Source organism: Pinus tabuliformis, chromosome X (genome assembly GCF_031772625.1).
Source record: "Pinus tabuliformis cultivar Carrire ecotype Pingquan chromosome X, CPIR1, whole genome shotgun sequence".
NCBI classification, from domain to species: domain Eukaryota; kingdom Viridiplantae; phylum Streptophyta; class Pinopsida; order Pinales; family Pinaceae; genus Pinus; species Pinus tabuliformis.
Genome location: NC_142308.1, coordinates 75,981,344 through 75,999,230, shown reverse-complemented (window position 1 = coordinate 75,999,230; position 17,887 = coordinate 75,981,344). Strand labels below are relative to the sequence as shown.

Here is a 17,887-nt window from a genome sequence, read left to right as displayed (position 1 = left end):
TTATCACTCAGACAATGAGGTGGACTACCAAATCTACTCAAGTGATCCAAAACACTGATGTTTCAGTCCCAAACAAGGAGAAACTATGTAATTCAATCAAAAACAAATCAAGAGCAAAAGCAAGAGACAACACAAAAACCTATTCCCCAGCCGAGTCGCCAACTTTCAATCTAGGTAAGTTCCCTCGGCGGACAGAGACAACCCCTCTAGCCCTAGAGTGGGTCTAGTCACAGAAAGACAAAGACAATAGCTAATTCCTTAAATAGTTATCGTTGAAGAGGCCTACATTATACCGGTGTTCGATGAAGTCTTCATCACATCACTTTAGCTATCGCTATCTTCTCCTTAATAAATGATTCACATGAAACAACATAGGAAAACAATGATACACATAATAGAGCACAACAACGAACTATCTACTTATAGAGTCAAGGAACCATAATCTATCAACATACATTTCATACATGATATAGGAAATAACCATTGATTGTATTAATGTAAAAAAAGGTAAAGCTTACAACCACACCTTGACATGGCAAGCTTCCTTGAAGGGTCCGATCAATATGTCTCCATAAGCATTCACTCTCAAAGGTCTCCCAGGAAGATTGATGACTCTCTCTCACCCAAAAGCACAAGTATGAAAATAAGGCAATCCAAACTGTAAGCTATCAATCCAACAAGCTAAGAACTAGCACACCAAAATATCAATTAGCACTACCAGGAACTCCAAACTAGCTGATCATAGTCATGGAGGATGCTTTTATAAGAGTAGGAGCCTCCATAAATGAGGGGAGAGGAAGCTTATCCTCAAGGGAGGTTACTCAAAAGGTAGAACCACCATCTCAAATGGGGAGAGGCAAACTTCCTTAACCCAACAACCAGCTCCAGAACCACCCAAAAGCATTCTGTTTGAACTTATTCGCCATATCTGGGTCATCGTAGGTCAAACACTAAGACTCAGAGACAACGTCGCAAGGCGTTAGTGCATTCTGGGCTATCGTCACAGGCAGGATACTGATGACCTACGACGATCCCTAAAATCCGACCGTCGCAGGGAACATATTTACTCTTTCAATGGTGTTGCGAGGTTCTCGTTCACTCTGGTCCATCGTCGCAGACAGGATACTGATGTCCTACGACGATCTTGAAACATAGGTAAAAATGGTCAACTTCAAGATTAATGAGCATGGTTAATCTTCTTGAGTGATATGGAAGATGTGGACACATATTTTGATGTATGACACAGAGAAAATGCCATTCAGGGACCGAATCTACCCGGGATCAGGGGATGCTGGGTCGGTGAAAAAATACTGTGTAACACTATGTATGACTCCTCTAATGCATGAGTGATAAGATCATTTGATTCTGGTAGAGGACGTGAATTCCATAGATCAGATTGACTTTCAATGTGCACGAGAGAGTGATGAGGAGCCTGGGGTGATTCAAGAGATTTTTTATTAGAATTAAAACAGACCTCAAGGCTACGAGAACCTGACATAACCATCAGCTTGACCTGAAGTGCCACAACAACTTGAGGGGTTTCCCCTTCATCAGCAGATAAACCATCAAAGACCAGTGGATTAGAGATATCAACAACAAGTGAATCAGAATTGTGATGAAATGAATGAGAAAATAGATCATGACACCCACAACCAGAAAATTCAAGATGTTCATTGACATCCTCATGATCTAATGAATCATATAGAGGGGTTGATGAGAAACAAAAATTTCCACCCTATGAGTTTCCAGAAATTAAAGATGTAGGATTAGGTGGATTTCGAAAGGAATATCTATCCTCTCCACGATCAAATGACGAACTGACATCATATGTAATCTGTAAATGTTTAGAGGTAGAGACATCCAGGGATGAAATTTCACAAGAACAATCAAAAGTGGCAGAATCACAGAAGATGTCAAGATAGAGCGGATGAGGTGTGGATAGAAGGATTTCATCCTTCACTGCGACTTCTTCTTCATATTCCTACACATACTCATCTAAAATGATAGCGCAAGTTGGCCTTTCAACACCAACTCCATCGACAACTTGATCATTATGAACATCACATGTGGACCGGAATTGATGAACACAAGGCATCGAAATCTGGAGGATCAAAGGAACTAGAGGACGGAGGTTGATAATATTATATCATGTGAAAATCGATAGGCTTGCAATCCAAATATGCATAGAAATCCAAAGCAAGTGGGGTGGGAGGAGGTGACAGTTCAATGAGTTGGTTCTCAACTTCTCCCACCTCATCTTGTAGGCCTAGATTTGTTTGATGAGAAGAGGACGGAGAGTCACTCATGACAGCAACCCTGCCCATCTTAGAATTCAAAGCTCTAACACTGGGGTATGCTAGGATGGATTCGAATGATTCTAACTCATGTGGATTGTTAGATATGTGAAGAAGATACTAAAATATTTCACACAAAAATACTAATCAACTTCATCTTCTGGGAATTGAAAAGCAAGAATACAGAAGCATCGCCAAAATTGTGCAATAGATTCATCGGTCCTTTACGTAATTAAATTTTGCGATTGAGTGTTTTACGATTAAAAAGAAAGAAAGCAAGGCCTAACCCTCTGATCATGTGACTGAAGGAGTGAATAGAGGTTGCGGGCAATGTGAGACACCATTTCTTAATGTGCCATCCGAATGTGTAAGCGAACAACCCACAGGCAATGTTGGTCGAGGGGACTTCATTCTTGTCATAGAAACCTAAAAAGGAAACTATGTGTCTTAACAAGGAAATTCCACCTTCACCATCATATTTAATTTGTGAAAAGTCATCGATGACATCCTTTGACACTTTGAAATCATGAGCATGAGAAAACCATGTCAGAGTTGAGATTGCAATGTAAGTCTTTAATGTTGTGCAGAGATTAAAAATAGACTTTGAGGCCTCAGCTTGTCATCTGGCCCTCCTTCAAGCATAAGAAATGTTGATGGTGTTGGACCTGCAAACAATCAAGGGGATCTCCCCAGTAAGAAGTCCCAACTAGACTCAGACCGTTTTGAGTAGGAGTCCCAGCAGTGGGTGGTAATTTAGTGCTTTGACCACAGTAGCACGCAGAGATAAGTATGATGACTTTTGTCAAAAGAAAGTGTGTGAGCTTGCATAAAGTCAAGTGAGATTCATGGGGGTTCTAACACATGGAGGGGAAAAGGAAGTGTGTCCCTTAGAAGCCTGTAATAGTACTCAACCTTAAAGGAACACACGAGCGGAATGACATCACAAGCTAGAAGTAGAATAGTCCACAAACCAAAGTGACAGGTTAATCCAAAAACATGCCTTCAAAAAGATTCATACAATTGCATACAAAATAGTTCATAATGAAATCCGTGTTAAACACACATGGATAGGAAAACAATAGGAAAGATAAATCAGTGAGTACATTTTTATTAACAATAGATATACATTTATAGTACACATATGTGACTCTTGGGATTCAGATCCCAAGGTCTCTTGGACTGCTTTGTCCATTCAACTTCCACGCTAACCCATTAGGATTAGGTGTCCAACATTCCCCCCCTTAATTCGAAGGGTTATGTATGAGTCCAAGAAGAGAGCTGTAATACAAAATGTGCAAAAAATGCATGGCAGCACTAGGCTGAATGTGCTCTATGAAATGTTGGTAAAAAAGGGCGGTGGTTTAAGGATGACCACCAACACTGGAACGCTTAGTGCAGTTCCCGGAACTCTTCCAAAACTGGCAAGAAACTGAAGTTTTATGCTAGAGGAAGTGATCCTATTGTTTTAAAGAGGGAAACCTTCAACCATAAAAGGGAGGTCTCACCCCGCATAAAAGGTAAAACTTCAACCTAAAAAGGGAAGTCTCAACCTGTGATGGTTTAAGGATAACCAACAACTCTGGAATGCTTAATGCATTTCCTGGAACTCTTCCAAAACTGGCAAGAAGCTGGTGCCTTCTTCTAGAGGAAGTGTTCTCAATCTGTGATCACGGGCATCTTTGTCTCTGGCTGCAACTCTGAAACTGGTGTGGCAGGTTGTGGCTCAGGCTCGCTTGATGTGACTTTGAAGCTTGTAGATGACCATCATTTCCCCCCCTGTCAGATACAAGGTGAGAAGATGGAGAAAACTCAACTGCAAGACTGTTCAGTACTCTGGAACAAGTTCTGACATGTGTTTGGAATATCTTCTTGGCTGTTGATGCCCATTGCCAAGAAGCGATCCATCCAAGATGAATCTTTGTTCTTGCAGGACGTTTGTTTTTGAAGCACCTGTGTGAAGAATGGCTGGTTTTATGACAGTGCTCACATGGATGAAGATCAAAACAGTGATCTTTCATATGGCCAACTCGATCACAGTGTTGGCATTTCACGATCTGTTGTTTTTGTTGTTGTTGTTGCTGTGGAAGAGGGGCAGAATCTGGAACAGCTGAAGCTGAACTGTCATGAGGAGCAGGTGAACTGTCATAAATGAATCCAGCACTCTGAAACTGAATGGGCTTGGCATAGTCTGGAATATGAAAGGACAAGTCCTTGTCATATCCAAGACCAGTTCTGTGCTTGTTGTGGACAAGCTGTTCCCAAGGTCTGGTGATGGGCTTGGGAAGTGCAGATTGAGTTTCTGCATCTGTATATAGAACTGCTGCTTTATTTGAATGAACTGTACCATTATTAATATGCTGCTGATGGGTGGTTGTCTCAATGTTCTGAACAGAAACAGGTTCAGAATGGTGTCTATTTTGATGTAGCTCTTCTTGCTGTAGCTGTGATTCAAGTTGTAAAAAATCAATTTTTTCATGTACATCTTGTAAACAACTATGAATATCGGTGAGAAAATCCTTGCTGATTTTGACTGTATTATCCATAGTAGAGAGTAATAAATTGTTCACTAACTCTAATATTGCACCGATTGGAGCCATTTCTAACCTCAAAATAATAAAACAATGAGGAAAAGATGGACACCAAATAAACTTATGGCAACAACTTCAAATCAGCTTGCAATAGATTCAACATATAGAGAATGGTGATATCCAGAAAACAGACTCCTCATTCAAAAAATGAATTTTCTTCAATTCACCTGAGAATTTAACTTCCAACAAAGCATGCTCCACTCTTCAGCAGGATCCAACTACATTCACAAAACGCATCATCACTAGTTCCTCCCTCTCAAGTATTTTGTTACAAGGTACAGCTGTTCAAGGACAGGCAGTCTAGCTGAATGTTTTAATAATTATAAGATTCCCAACTGTACATTTACCACCATAAATTTGAACTGAATGCTGTTCTTACTTTCAAGTTCTGACAAAAATCACTCTTAAGAAATATCTATGCCCACACTACTCCCAGTGCTCACAAATTAAATCCTGTGTACAAGAATACTCTCCAGCAAGTGTATGAAAGCCTCCTCATTGGCACGTGCAAAGAATTTATTCAAACAAGATAGTCAAAGTCATTGATATCTTAGATTTGAAGAACATGAGGATTAACCCAGTCTTTATTACCATCGATCCCTTGCGTGATACTCCTTCACAATTGCGTGCATATCTCAAAGAATTTCATGCAAAAATAATGGGGTTGACTGGACCTGTAAATGCAGTAAGGCAGGTAGCCCAATTGTACTGTGTTTATTTCAAAAAAACTGATGAAGAAGGATCGGATTACCTTATTGACTGTTCACATAATATGTACTTGAAGGATCCTAACATGGAATTTGTGAGAATGTTTGGGCTGGAGTATAATGCAGAGCAATTGACTGATGCTATAGCTTATGAACTTATATTTCTAATGACATAATGCACGTGCGCAAGGAATAATGGATTGAGTAATCAAACACATATAAGACATGGGCAGATTTCAGCAACTCCACTGGTCTACAACGATTTCAGCAACATCATCCTGAAGCGGGTTTACAGTATTTGAAGCGGGTTCTGCTGCCGCTGCCGCTGCCTCCAATCTTGGATCAAGTATTGGTGGATACTTTAAAGATATAGCATAATAAAGTTTGAAATTCACAAATCCTATAAGAGTCTCATAAAATTCTACAAATGTCAGCATAACACGAAAATCAACATCAGCATTCCGACTTTCATTAGGTTTATTCTTGATACCCTTTACTTCACCTTTAGGACCATATTTCTCCGCTTCAGAGACACATTGTGTGTGGGCTTGAACACTTTCTCGGTTGAATATGAACCCACAGTCAATACATGAAAGCAGCCATAATCACAATCCATACGCGTCGAACTGGGCATAACCATCATATAGTCGCCGATCAGACATCCATACAGTCACAAAATCAAGCGTCCATACAGCTGCCCATCAGACCATACAGCTTGTTTGCAGAGCAAATACGAAAATGGTTCTGGAGATTAGGCTTTTTGATGTTCTCTCCACAGTCTTCACACCAACGAGTCAGATTTCTTCAGCCGCCACTTACACAATTGACCTTTTAGTTTTCACATCCACGATTTATGGTTTATAATCCAGCACCGGTATCTTTGAATCTGGCAATGGGCTTCAAGATTTTGCGAAGGACTTCACAGCTATGTTCTCGGTTTCTTCATTCGTACTCTCGTGGATACTGCACAGAACCTTCACGTCTTCTTTCAGCTGCGGATAGCGGGGGACGGTCGGTTTCTGGGTCCCAGCGTTTTCTCTATTCGAAATCTTCGATAGACATGATCAGCTCATCATTAGGATATGCAAAACTTTCTTCCTCGATATCGTGGCGAAATATGGTCACAGATACTGAAAAAGTTGAAGAACCTCCAAAAGAACAACCAGTTCAAGGCTCCACAAGGATGGAGATCAAGGAGATGAATCTCATGGGACCACTTCCAAAGGCAGGCCAGTCCGAGAAGGACCTGTCACTTTAAACTATCACGAGACTGAATCTTTTCAGAACGACGGATCCCACTCTGAATTTTGAGCCATCGGTGGCATGTGAGCCCAAATGCATCTCGATCAACCCAATTCTCCAGAAATTTCACAACAATAGTAAGGCACTCATCTGGAAGGTCGTTTATACATGTTTCCCCAATGAAACCACAACTAGAATCATCTCCATATATCGGGTTATAAATTTATTTAAAAAAAAGATCTAATCGACTCCACAGAATGTAAACAGGAGCCAACGTATACAGCGTGACAACGTTTTAAATGTATCGGTGTTGCTTTCAACTATTTGAAAAAATATTAGAACAGACCAGCGTTAAAAACTTTGCTGTAATGACCGACGGCTTTCAGAAAGTATTTCCACACCGTGGAGGCACCAGAACAAACGGCCACTCGTCTATCCGCAGTGAAATCCGCCGGATCCTTTCTCTGCCCGGGCTAATCATAAACAACTATAATGGCGTTGTTTACAAGCAAAATCTGCCCTGGAATTACACGTTAGGTGGCATAAAGTCTCAAGCCCTCGGTCGCCGATCTGGAGCAGGTATAACGCATCAAAAAGAGAATATATGACAGAGAGTGGTAGGTAAAGAGGGCACAAATAGGTGTTACTACACAGTAGCACCGAAGCGTTTTGTCAGAGTAGCACAGAAGGAATTCCTTTGAATGAATATTTCCAGGGGATTAAATAGAGGAAATGCTTCTGATAGGAGCGTAAATGTCATAGCTATCATGCAAAAAGGCCACAAAATAGAGCGAAGGGGCATTTAAACACAGGCTTAAGGGCAGCCTTCACAAGCGTTTAGACAGCGGACAGTGGTATATAATTACACCAAACCCAACATAATTACAGCAAACCAATAATTACAACAAAAGTATGGAGCAGAGCGCAGGTAATGGCAGAGAAAGAAACGCATAACAGAGGCAGCGTATTAAATGCAGTGTTTCAGGCAGCGTTACGGTAGTGTGCAGCTTCAGAAGAGCAGGGCGCAGGTACAGCGCAGGGATGATAGAATTAATGGAGCGTTACAGAAGACTAGGCCAGCTCTAGTCAGCACTATTCAAGGCAACTCAGACCAGTTGCTCAGGAAAACAGGCCACTCATCAAGGCTCTGATACCATGTTAAACACACATGGATATGAAAACAATAGGAAAGATAAATCAGTGAGTACATTTTTATTAACAATAGATATACATTTATAGTACACATATGTGACTCTTGGGATTCAGATCCCAAGGTCTCTTGGACTGCTTTGTCCATTCAACTTCCACGCTAACCCATTAGGATTAGGTGTCCAACAATCCGTAAGTTAAACAACAACAATTTCTAAAGTAACAAGAAGAGTTGAACTAAAATAACAATATATGCATGAAAACGTGCTAGCTCTGTCATGTAATTATTAAGTGAAAGTTCCATCCATACATATACCATTGAAAACCACTAGCCCCAACAGTGGAACATTACAGTCAACATTGCTTGCTCCTCCAAAGAATTATACTCACTCTATGCTATGGACAAGCCAAGCCTCATCACAATACTCCCAAAACTTCTCTAAGCCTAACCCTGGCCAAAATCTTGCCTCCCAAAAGCCCCTTTCATGAGTTATGAGGTTCTATTTATAATAAAGGGTGGGGTGACCCTTGACATTCCCCTTTGAATCTTTAACTACCCTCATGACTCTTCAACTCCTTTACAAATAACTCTTTACATTACATAGTGACTATTCACATTCCAATAATGACTCTTGGAATTTCACTTGCAATATATTTACAAATAATATACGATTTACACATATACCCATGTGGGAAAAAATAGGCTTGAATCATCCTAACAAGACAAGCACTATGACTCAAAAGTTTGGGGAAAGACCAACTTGGCAACATCCTCTTGATGATCTTTGGTGATAAACTAATACCAAACTTTTTACTGCACTATGGTGTCCCCATATTGCGTGGTGATGTTTTTTGGAAATGTACTCTTATCTCCATGGCTTTTGGGTATATGATCCTGGAGCCTTTGTCCAATTCATCTTGAAGCATGCGCAACATTGTCATGAGTGTGGTTGGACCACTGATGTACCTATTCATGTTTTATGTGCTCAGTTGTGAGTCATTGTTGTGGCCTCTCTCATCAACTACTCCATGTACCTGTCAACCACCAACCGAACTTGGTTCTTCTCAATGGCTTCAGTGAGGGAACCAATTGAAGGGATCATGTGTGTACTCAGCATGACATCCAGACTCTTGAACAATCGTGCATAGGAAGCCTCAATGTTACTGATGAGTGGAGGGAGTTGATCATATTTCCGGATCAACATCCAAGTTTGTGCGTTGATTAAATCTTCCTGTGGCTTCATTATATTCTGCAACTAAAGAGGGGTTCCATTGTATCTCATTGTCCATTCTTGTACGTGTGTAATAGTAGCATGTATGTGCTTGAGAGTTTGGGTAATCTTCATGCACTATTTCTAAAAACCATTTAGATGGAAAACTGCCTTGTGCATGGTGACAAATCCGTCATAATGTTTCTGCATGGTGGTATCAAGAGTCGATACATTAGAAATTATTGCTTTCCTCATCTCTGTCATAACGAATACTATGGATTTTTCTACCCTTTGCATGGCCACTTGGAAGTCCTTTGCCATCTGATCATTCTCTTCTAACAAGAACTTGACATTCGATCTCATGGCTTGTAAATAAGCCTTAGTGGCATTTTCCATGGCAGCGAGTTTTTTTCCAACGTCTAACATGATCACTCTTTCCTTCGTATGTTCAGGTGACACGTGATCATTCGGTAAATGCTTTTAGCGTGCCTGTACAATCGTCTACTACAATTCATCAAATGACAAATTGTACACATCCATCACCAAATCATCATCAAGGAGAACAACCTATCCTTGCTCACTTGGGACAGTTCTGATACTGGAGGTGGTGGAGACTAAGAGGCAACATTGGATGCTCTTGGCATGAGGTTGGTATCTTGGTCCTGTGGCTCCTGTTCCAAATCCATGTCTATTGCTTCAAGTGTTTACTCAATCTATTGAGCAAGCTCCCGAACTTGAATCTTCTCACCCTCTTCTTCATCTATTGGTTGCTCTGACTCTTCTACTTGTATTGGCACATTTTTCTCTATGACCGTGCCTTGCCCTTCTTCTTGTTCCCATTTCTGCTTCTCTTCCCTATCTCTCCTTGTTAGATCCAACTCTTCTTTCAACTTCTTCTATTTTTCTTGCAACTTCCTTTCTTCTTCCTCCAACCTTTACTTCTCTCTCTTCCTCTGTTCTACTGTCTTTATATGTTTTTGCCTCTTTTCCACTACTACCAAAGCTTCTTTCTCAACAAGAGGATCTTCTTTTAACCTGTATCTTTGTTTAGCCTCTAGGTTCTCGACAATATTCCTCTTGCCTTTGTCCTGTGCCAGTTTGTTACTCACTGCTATTGTTTTTGTTTTATCCTACGGTGCTGCTGCCTGTAGAGAAAATTTCCATTGTATAGCCATGTTGACCAGTTCATTGAGATTGGAGGAGTTGTAACATTACCTCCAAGGATCTTCCTCTGCCCAATGAAATGTATCCTGGATCCATGGATAATAAACGTTTGCATAGTGGTTCTTTCAAATAGAGTGGGGATCGTACATATTGTAGTCCTTAGTGTCGAACTCAAACTTTTCTAATTCCTTGGCCTCAACATCCACATCCTTCCAACTCCTGATTTCATACTATCCAATCTACAAAGAAAGACCAGGCCATGGTGCTTTCTTCCTCATGTTTAGTCCTGATGATAACCCTCTGGAGATGTGATATGTAACCTCTTGCATGATCAACTTATCCATAGAAAACCTTGGTAGCACATGCGGAAGCTCCTCTCTGCCAAACATCCTAATGAAGGTGCCACTGAGTTAGGCATACCAATTTTCAATGTCAAGGAATGCCTCAATCGCTTCTTGGGACATGCAAGGTGGATCATGTTCAAAGATCAACTTGTAAACCAGGATCATGAAATGGTCAGATAGCCTCACCATGACTCCTCGGTAGCTGCACTTGGAAAGCAACTTACAATAAATGTTCACAACAGTCTCTAATTATATCCATGTCCAACCCATGTCACGAAACTGATGTTGGGCACATATTGCATAATATACGTACATCAACATATAGAATCCCGCTTGCTAATACTTGGGTGGATTTTGGGCATTAGTCACATGCAATTTTAGCTGAAGAACCAGCAGATCCACCCGATTGAATGGCCTTCCATCATTTGGCTATTGGTCCAACACAACCACCTAATTCTGCGGAAAGGTCTTCGTGCTCTCTTGACCGTATAGTTGGTATCCAAAGATGATCAAGAGTTGGTAGGCCTTTCTGAGTGACTTAGTCTTGTAAACATGATTGGGTGTCTATCTAAACTTCAACGGATCTTTCACCCAACACTTTATGACATCTCTAGTGTTCACATTGTTGTTGGGGGCATAGAAAGCTGCGTCCATGTGGTTCACCAGCTATGGTAAGTGTTACATATGATGATAGTTTTATGTCCTGAAGGTAGCAACCAGTGTTCAACTGGCGCTGCTCAATGTCATTGTCTCAGGACCGGTATGTGAGACAATCCAGTGAATGATGTTCGCACATGGGTAGGTGGGGTACCTACATGCAACCTTATATAAGCCTGACTTATTGATGTTGACATAGACCTACCGATCATCTACATCTTCATTGAAGCTGCCTACAAAGATATCCTTGATTTCCTGCCATGTTATAATCATGTCCTTCTTTATGAACAATTGTGTGTTTGCATAAATTGGCAAGTTCCTTGACACCTGTTCGACTACATCTTGAGTGCTACTCTCGACAGTATCCTTTGATGCAGCATTCTCTTAAGCCATGTTACTTGTACTACTGAAGACCTACTCAACAACTGGTGTACCTAGAGACAAAGATGACACTAATGGCATGCAAATGTTAGCTTGAAATCAAAAGCACTTCAAGAACAGATCAAGCAACAAACAGGGCAACTGCTAGGAAGGATTGTGAAATTTTGGCTTTAAGAAGTGAGTGACTCCTAGCTGGATTTGCGCATTGCGGAGTCTTAGCTATCAATGGGGAGGTGATGCTAACTGGAACTGCGCAGTGTGCAGTTTAGTCTCGCTTGTGCTGGCTGGGACTACGCATTATGAAATCCTAGTGGCTAAGGCTCCAGGATTGGCTCTTGGAACTGCGCAGTGCGTGGTTAGAGCTAGTCCTCAGTAGCCTCTGTGCAATTCCTAGAGCCAAATTAGAGCCTTGAGATCCAGAAATGTGCAAAGCATGCAGGGAAGAGCTAGATCCGTGCCAAGGAAGCCAAAATTTGCCCAAGGGAAACATGAAAACGAGCAGATCTGAAATTTCTAGTGAAGGTTGGTGCAGATCTGAGTTGATGAGTTGATTCATGCAATTAAAACAAGTGCAGAAATAAGTCAAACAAAGAACAATGAAGCTTATGGAGAGAGTCGTCACAACGGTAACCTTTAGTGCAAAAAATAGGTTATGCATGCAACACTTAGGAAAGGAGTGAAAAACTTAAAAATTCACTTCTACAAGCTAAAAAACTTCAAAATTCTAGTGGTCGTCAATAAAACAGGTAAAACAACACTCTCACATGCCAAGGAAACAAAAGCGACAGAAAAATACTAAAAGACTTGAAAAGCAAGACTTATCCAAAAAAGTTGCGATGACTCTGTCAAAGGTTCCTAGATATCCTCATGAATGCCAGATCTCCAAGATCAAATTTGAAAATGAGCTCTAGTGGCATCCATTAAATAGATTTGATTGATTTAGGGTTTATGACGTGAAGACCAAAATTCTAGGAAAAAGCGACACATGGCGCACTTTCCAAAAATAACTAAAGAGTAACTCCGAGTACTAAAAATAGATCCATTTTTTTAGGGATGATTTTTTTCTTTTTCTTTTATCTTTTTTGGGAAATTATTCCATGCATGCACGGAGAAATCGCACGATTCAGGGAGAACTAGACAACTCCCTGGCACATGCATTAGGGAGTTGTTGAGCGAATGCTTCTACACGATTCCTAGGTTGAGTGGATCCTAGGCTACCTCTTGTGCTCTGCACAGTTTCCCAACTAAATCCAAGCTTCCAGCTAGGTCTATGTAATTCTGGATCCGAACCTCACTTTGAGCTTGAACTGTATATATTGCGAGAGCAAGTTTGGTTGCGCTCTCAGATCACGCAGGTCACTAAGGAAAGGCTAGAACCAAATTGAAACCAAGTCAAGAGGTCAACTTGTGGTTAGACAATAAAGCAAGTAAGCAAACACAAGCTATAAAGAAAAAGACAAAACTCAATGAAAGCACAAGTAACTTGTTTAGTGCGAGATAAGCTACTGGGATTTTAATAGGGAGGCTCCAAAACAAGGCGTAGGAAAAATTTTGGAGGGTGGTTGTAGCTGCTACAACAGGATTAACAATATGGGTTTAAGGTTCAAAGCTAAGACTTTGATGGTTGATGATTTTGGTTTTCATGTCACAATCAACGATTAAGACTAAGGTTTACGGCAAAGTAATAAACATTAATATTAAGATATTATGTTACAAGAATGTTAGTTATGTATTTACATCAAGATGAGAAAAAATGACTTGATGCATATCAAAGCATGATGTTAATAGGAGGAAAACATTATTTTTAACAAATGATTACCTTTACCTCCTTAGAAAGTAAGGGTTCAAGTATCATTTATGGAAATGTGCACCTTTCCCTTTATAGATGGTGTGTATGGATGAATTGGGGATGAAGGATTGTCTTTAAGTGTAAATGTACAAATTCACATTTCAATATTTGGAGAAGAATTTAGAAATTAGGATTAAAATGCATCAATGTGACAAATAAATGTAAGATTTAGGCTAAAAAAATTATAAGTGTTATTGTTATGATATAATGTTATATAATAATACAAGTTACTGTGAGATGTATTCCTTCAATATTTGTGTCAATGTAAATAGAATTTAAAAATAATTAGTGATACCATTGTATAAATGTGGATGCACAATAATAGAAAAATTATGTGTGAAGTCACACGTCCATGACCAATTAATAGCTATGATGGGAAGACGATGACCCTATTATGCATGATTTCCTATTTTCACTTGCTTGATAGGGTGGGAAAGTGGGGAATTGTTGACTAAGGTACATGCATGTGCTCATGCAACTTATGATCCATAAATTCATTCCTCCATCCCTTCCCCTCAAGAGAAGGGTGGGCTTAAGATTTATACTTTTGAAGATGTCCATTTGTGTATAATAATAGGTACATTATAGTTGTTTTATGTTTTGGCATTTTTCGTTGGGATTGAATGATAGAATTTTTGGCAGGATATGAACCAAGAACCTCATAATAATATTTTGCATTATAATTTTACATGCTTTTAAAGTGTGTGTGTGTCTGTGTTCATATACATCTTCCAAGACTCTAACAATGAAATCACTACACTGAAGGAGGTTTGTACTAGAATAAACGAGGAAGTCTCATATACTAATTTGATGTTAAATTTGATTGTGACTTTTAACTTATACACACACACACACACACATATATATATTCCATTATTAGAAAAAATAAATACATCAGAGAATACATCCAAAGCACAAGCTAGAAATTGACCAGAATCATGCGAAAAAAAGTAGCTTTGAAATCACTTCCCAACACCATGAGCACCAGAGGGAAGCATCACTGTCATAAGCTAACATTGAAACTACAAAATTGTCTGGCCAATGCATGCAGCTCATAAAAAAATACAAAGTGACAATATCACCTTGATTCCAAACAAACGGTAGTCGCGACCAACAATGACAAAGGAATTACAGAGATAAATATACATGGTAACATGATATAGACACATCAACAGTTTTGAAATATAATGTCACCAAAAAGACTAGCATCCAAAGACTGTATACTTATATAACACGATACGCATGTAACCAATGCTAAAGCTACAAATATGGAAAATCGTCTGTAAAACCAAAACCATAACTACATATATCTAAAATTTTACCCATAAAAATGATATATATATATATATATATATATATATATATATATATATAGTTATATAGTTAATTATAATAATAAATCATTCAAATAAATATATTATTTATTTATAATAAATTATAATATTGTTGTTCAGAGTTTTTAAAATTAAGTTGTGTGTATGGTTTTGAAACTCCAACGATTCTAGTGGATTCGCTATTTTAGAAAATAAATGAAAAGTCTACATAAAATGTTAGATATACACACATTTTTATTTAAAATTTTCTCATATAATAATTAATCGTGAAAATATTAATTCTAAAATTTATAATATTATTTAATTTATAAAATATATATTGAAAATAATATATAATTAATTTAATCGGTTAATTTTATTAATTAAAATTGATAGCTTATTTTTAATTAAAATTGATATCTTATTTTTATAACCTTTTGAATTAGAATATATATAGTTTTTATTGAATTAACTAGTTGTTCATAATAATTTATATATATAAATAATAAATGTTTTATATTTAAATTATTAGAATTAATTATTGATTGAAATTCGTTGATTTATAAATTTTAATTTAAAATGTGTCTAATTTTTATTGTACTCATTAATTATTTATAATAATCATTAAATTAATAATCATTTGTAATAATTTATGTAACTTTAAATATTTTTATTTAATTTATTATTTTTTAAAATCAAAATTTACCTCTTTTATAATTTATTAATTTAAAATATATTTAGTTTTGTAGTGACTCAACAATCTTATAATAATTTATATAACTATGTGATAAGTATAAAAATAAAATATAGTGTTTTGTAAGCATTGACTTATTCTTCTAATAGTTGAATTTGAAATGTGCATAATATTTATTGGATCAACTAATTATTTATAACAATTAGAGATTTACATAATCATATGACGTATGCCAAGTTATCATATTGTTTTATTTAACGTGTTCAGTCGAAATTTGCAATTGACTCGTTCTTATAATCTTTTTCACCGGAATTTCTATATAAGAAAGAAATTACTAAGATTGACCTTAGGAAGCGTGTTTTTCTTTGGTTACGAAAAGTGGCCAGAACCATACCATTACCCTTTTCTTAATTGAGGTTAGTAGTTATTGCGACTTGTAAACTATTTGTAATTTTATATAATTATTAATATTTTAAATAAAATTTAATTTAATATGGGAGGAAAAACAAACTGTTCACTAATGAGATATTGTTATTTGTGTTTATTTATGAGATGATGTCATTTAAGGTTACATGGAGTGTGGATTTTTTTTTAACACTTTGATTCTCTAAAGTCTACTGAAATTAAATTATCTTTGAGACTTTTTGATAGATTAATTATATTTACCACTCAACCTTTCTAAAATTTGGACTAGTAACTTAATAAAAACTAATCCCCACATATTATATTATATAAATATAAAAACGCCACTACCACCGTCGATTTTAAAACACCTTTACGGAAACTAATTTGAGACTTCTACTCGATTATCGATGGCCTTTTGTTTCATTATTCGACAACACAGAATTTACAAAGGGGCTGCAAAAATTAGACAGAGCAGACACGACTTCATTGTCATTTTTTCATTACACTAATGAGTGTTAAAAAATTAGGTAAGCAGATCAAGGTGATTACGTTTTCCTTTCACGCGCAATTTTAGCTCAGCCGATTATCATATCTACCATGGCGGTCTAGAGTTCTTGTATTTTGCGAACGCTGTGCTGAGATTTTAGTTTTAACTCCAAGACTTTCTAAGATGTTTGAAATCGCTCACAAACTTCTACATTAACCAACATTATATTTTGTATATGATGACAAATGAGAATAGTAAATATAAGTTGAAATAATAGAGAAAGTTTGTTTCACGGTTGTGTATGTCTTAGTTTAGATTTAGTTTCTACTTTTTAGGAGATAGTTTTGATCTCCCTAAATTGAATGTAAACTTATTTAATTCTGATTTTATGATTAATGGATGTGAACGAACTGCTTGGGGCAGTCTCCGGGTGTAGCTTGCTCACTTATGAGTTGCTAGTTTCAACGTGTAAGTTTCATTCCATTTTCTAACATGACATCAAAGCATAGAGAGTTGGGTCTGTGACGAGAGAGCCTTAGTGGCTAGATTGAGAGCCTTGGTGGTTGAGTTAAGACTTGGCGGTTAAGAACCCTTGTGGTTAAGAGCGTGTAAGCCTTGGTGGCTAAGAGCCTTAGTGGCTAAGTGCCTTAGTGGATGGTTCAATTGCTTTTATAGCAGAGTGCTGAAATTTTGAGCAAGCCTGATCAGCGCAACCCTCATAAGTCAAAGTGTGTTGATCAGCGTTAGCGTTGCACCATGAAATAGTGTTGATTAGCACTGGTTTTTGGTGTCATACCCGTGCTGATCCATAATACTTACAAGAATTTCGTCAGCGAGACATGCAGTACGGTGGAAGGGCACTGCTATTTTTTTCCTATTAGAGGCAGCCCGAGACCAAGAGTGCCTGTGTTGGTGGTCTTGTCCAACGTTTTTTTAAGGCCATTTGTCTGGTGTAGGATCCATAGCACCTAGATCTGGAGTTGTTAGAGGAATGGAGTTTGATCCATAGATCGATTGGTGGAGGATATAGTGTTGGATCCGTAGATCAGTTGCTGGATTACTGGATCTATAGATTGGACCAGTGGATCTGTTAGTGGAGTCGTGGTTCTGTCACAATGAATAACCACATTGCAGAGATGTACCTTAATGAGAGCAATAAGCTTGTTGTGTCAAATTATGCCAAATGGAAGTTCAATTTGGAGACACTGCTTGAGGGTTCTAGTGCGTGGACAATTGCAAACGAAGCTGAAGTAAAACCAACTATAGCCGAAGGTGCCATAGCCGCATCAATTCAAGATTGGGAAAAGAGGTAAAATAAAGCGAAGGTGTTGTTGAAGTTGTCAGTAAAAGATAGCATAATCCCTCACATCTAAGAATGAAAAACTACCAATGAAATTTGGGT

The 17,887-nt window shown here is 38.1% G+C and overlaps 1 pseudogene; it reads left to right on the top strand.

The window, feature by feature from the left end:
- Nucleotides 1-5,447: 5,447 nt before the first annotated feature.
- Nucleotides 5,448-5,765, top strand: LOC149138440 (protein HCC2 pseudogene; annotated as a pseudogene).
- The last annotated feature ends 12,122 nt before the right edge of the window (nt 5,766-17,887 follow it).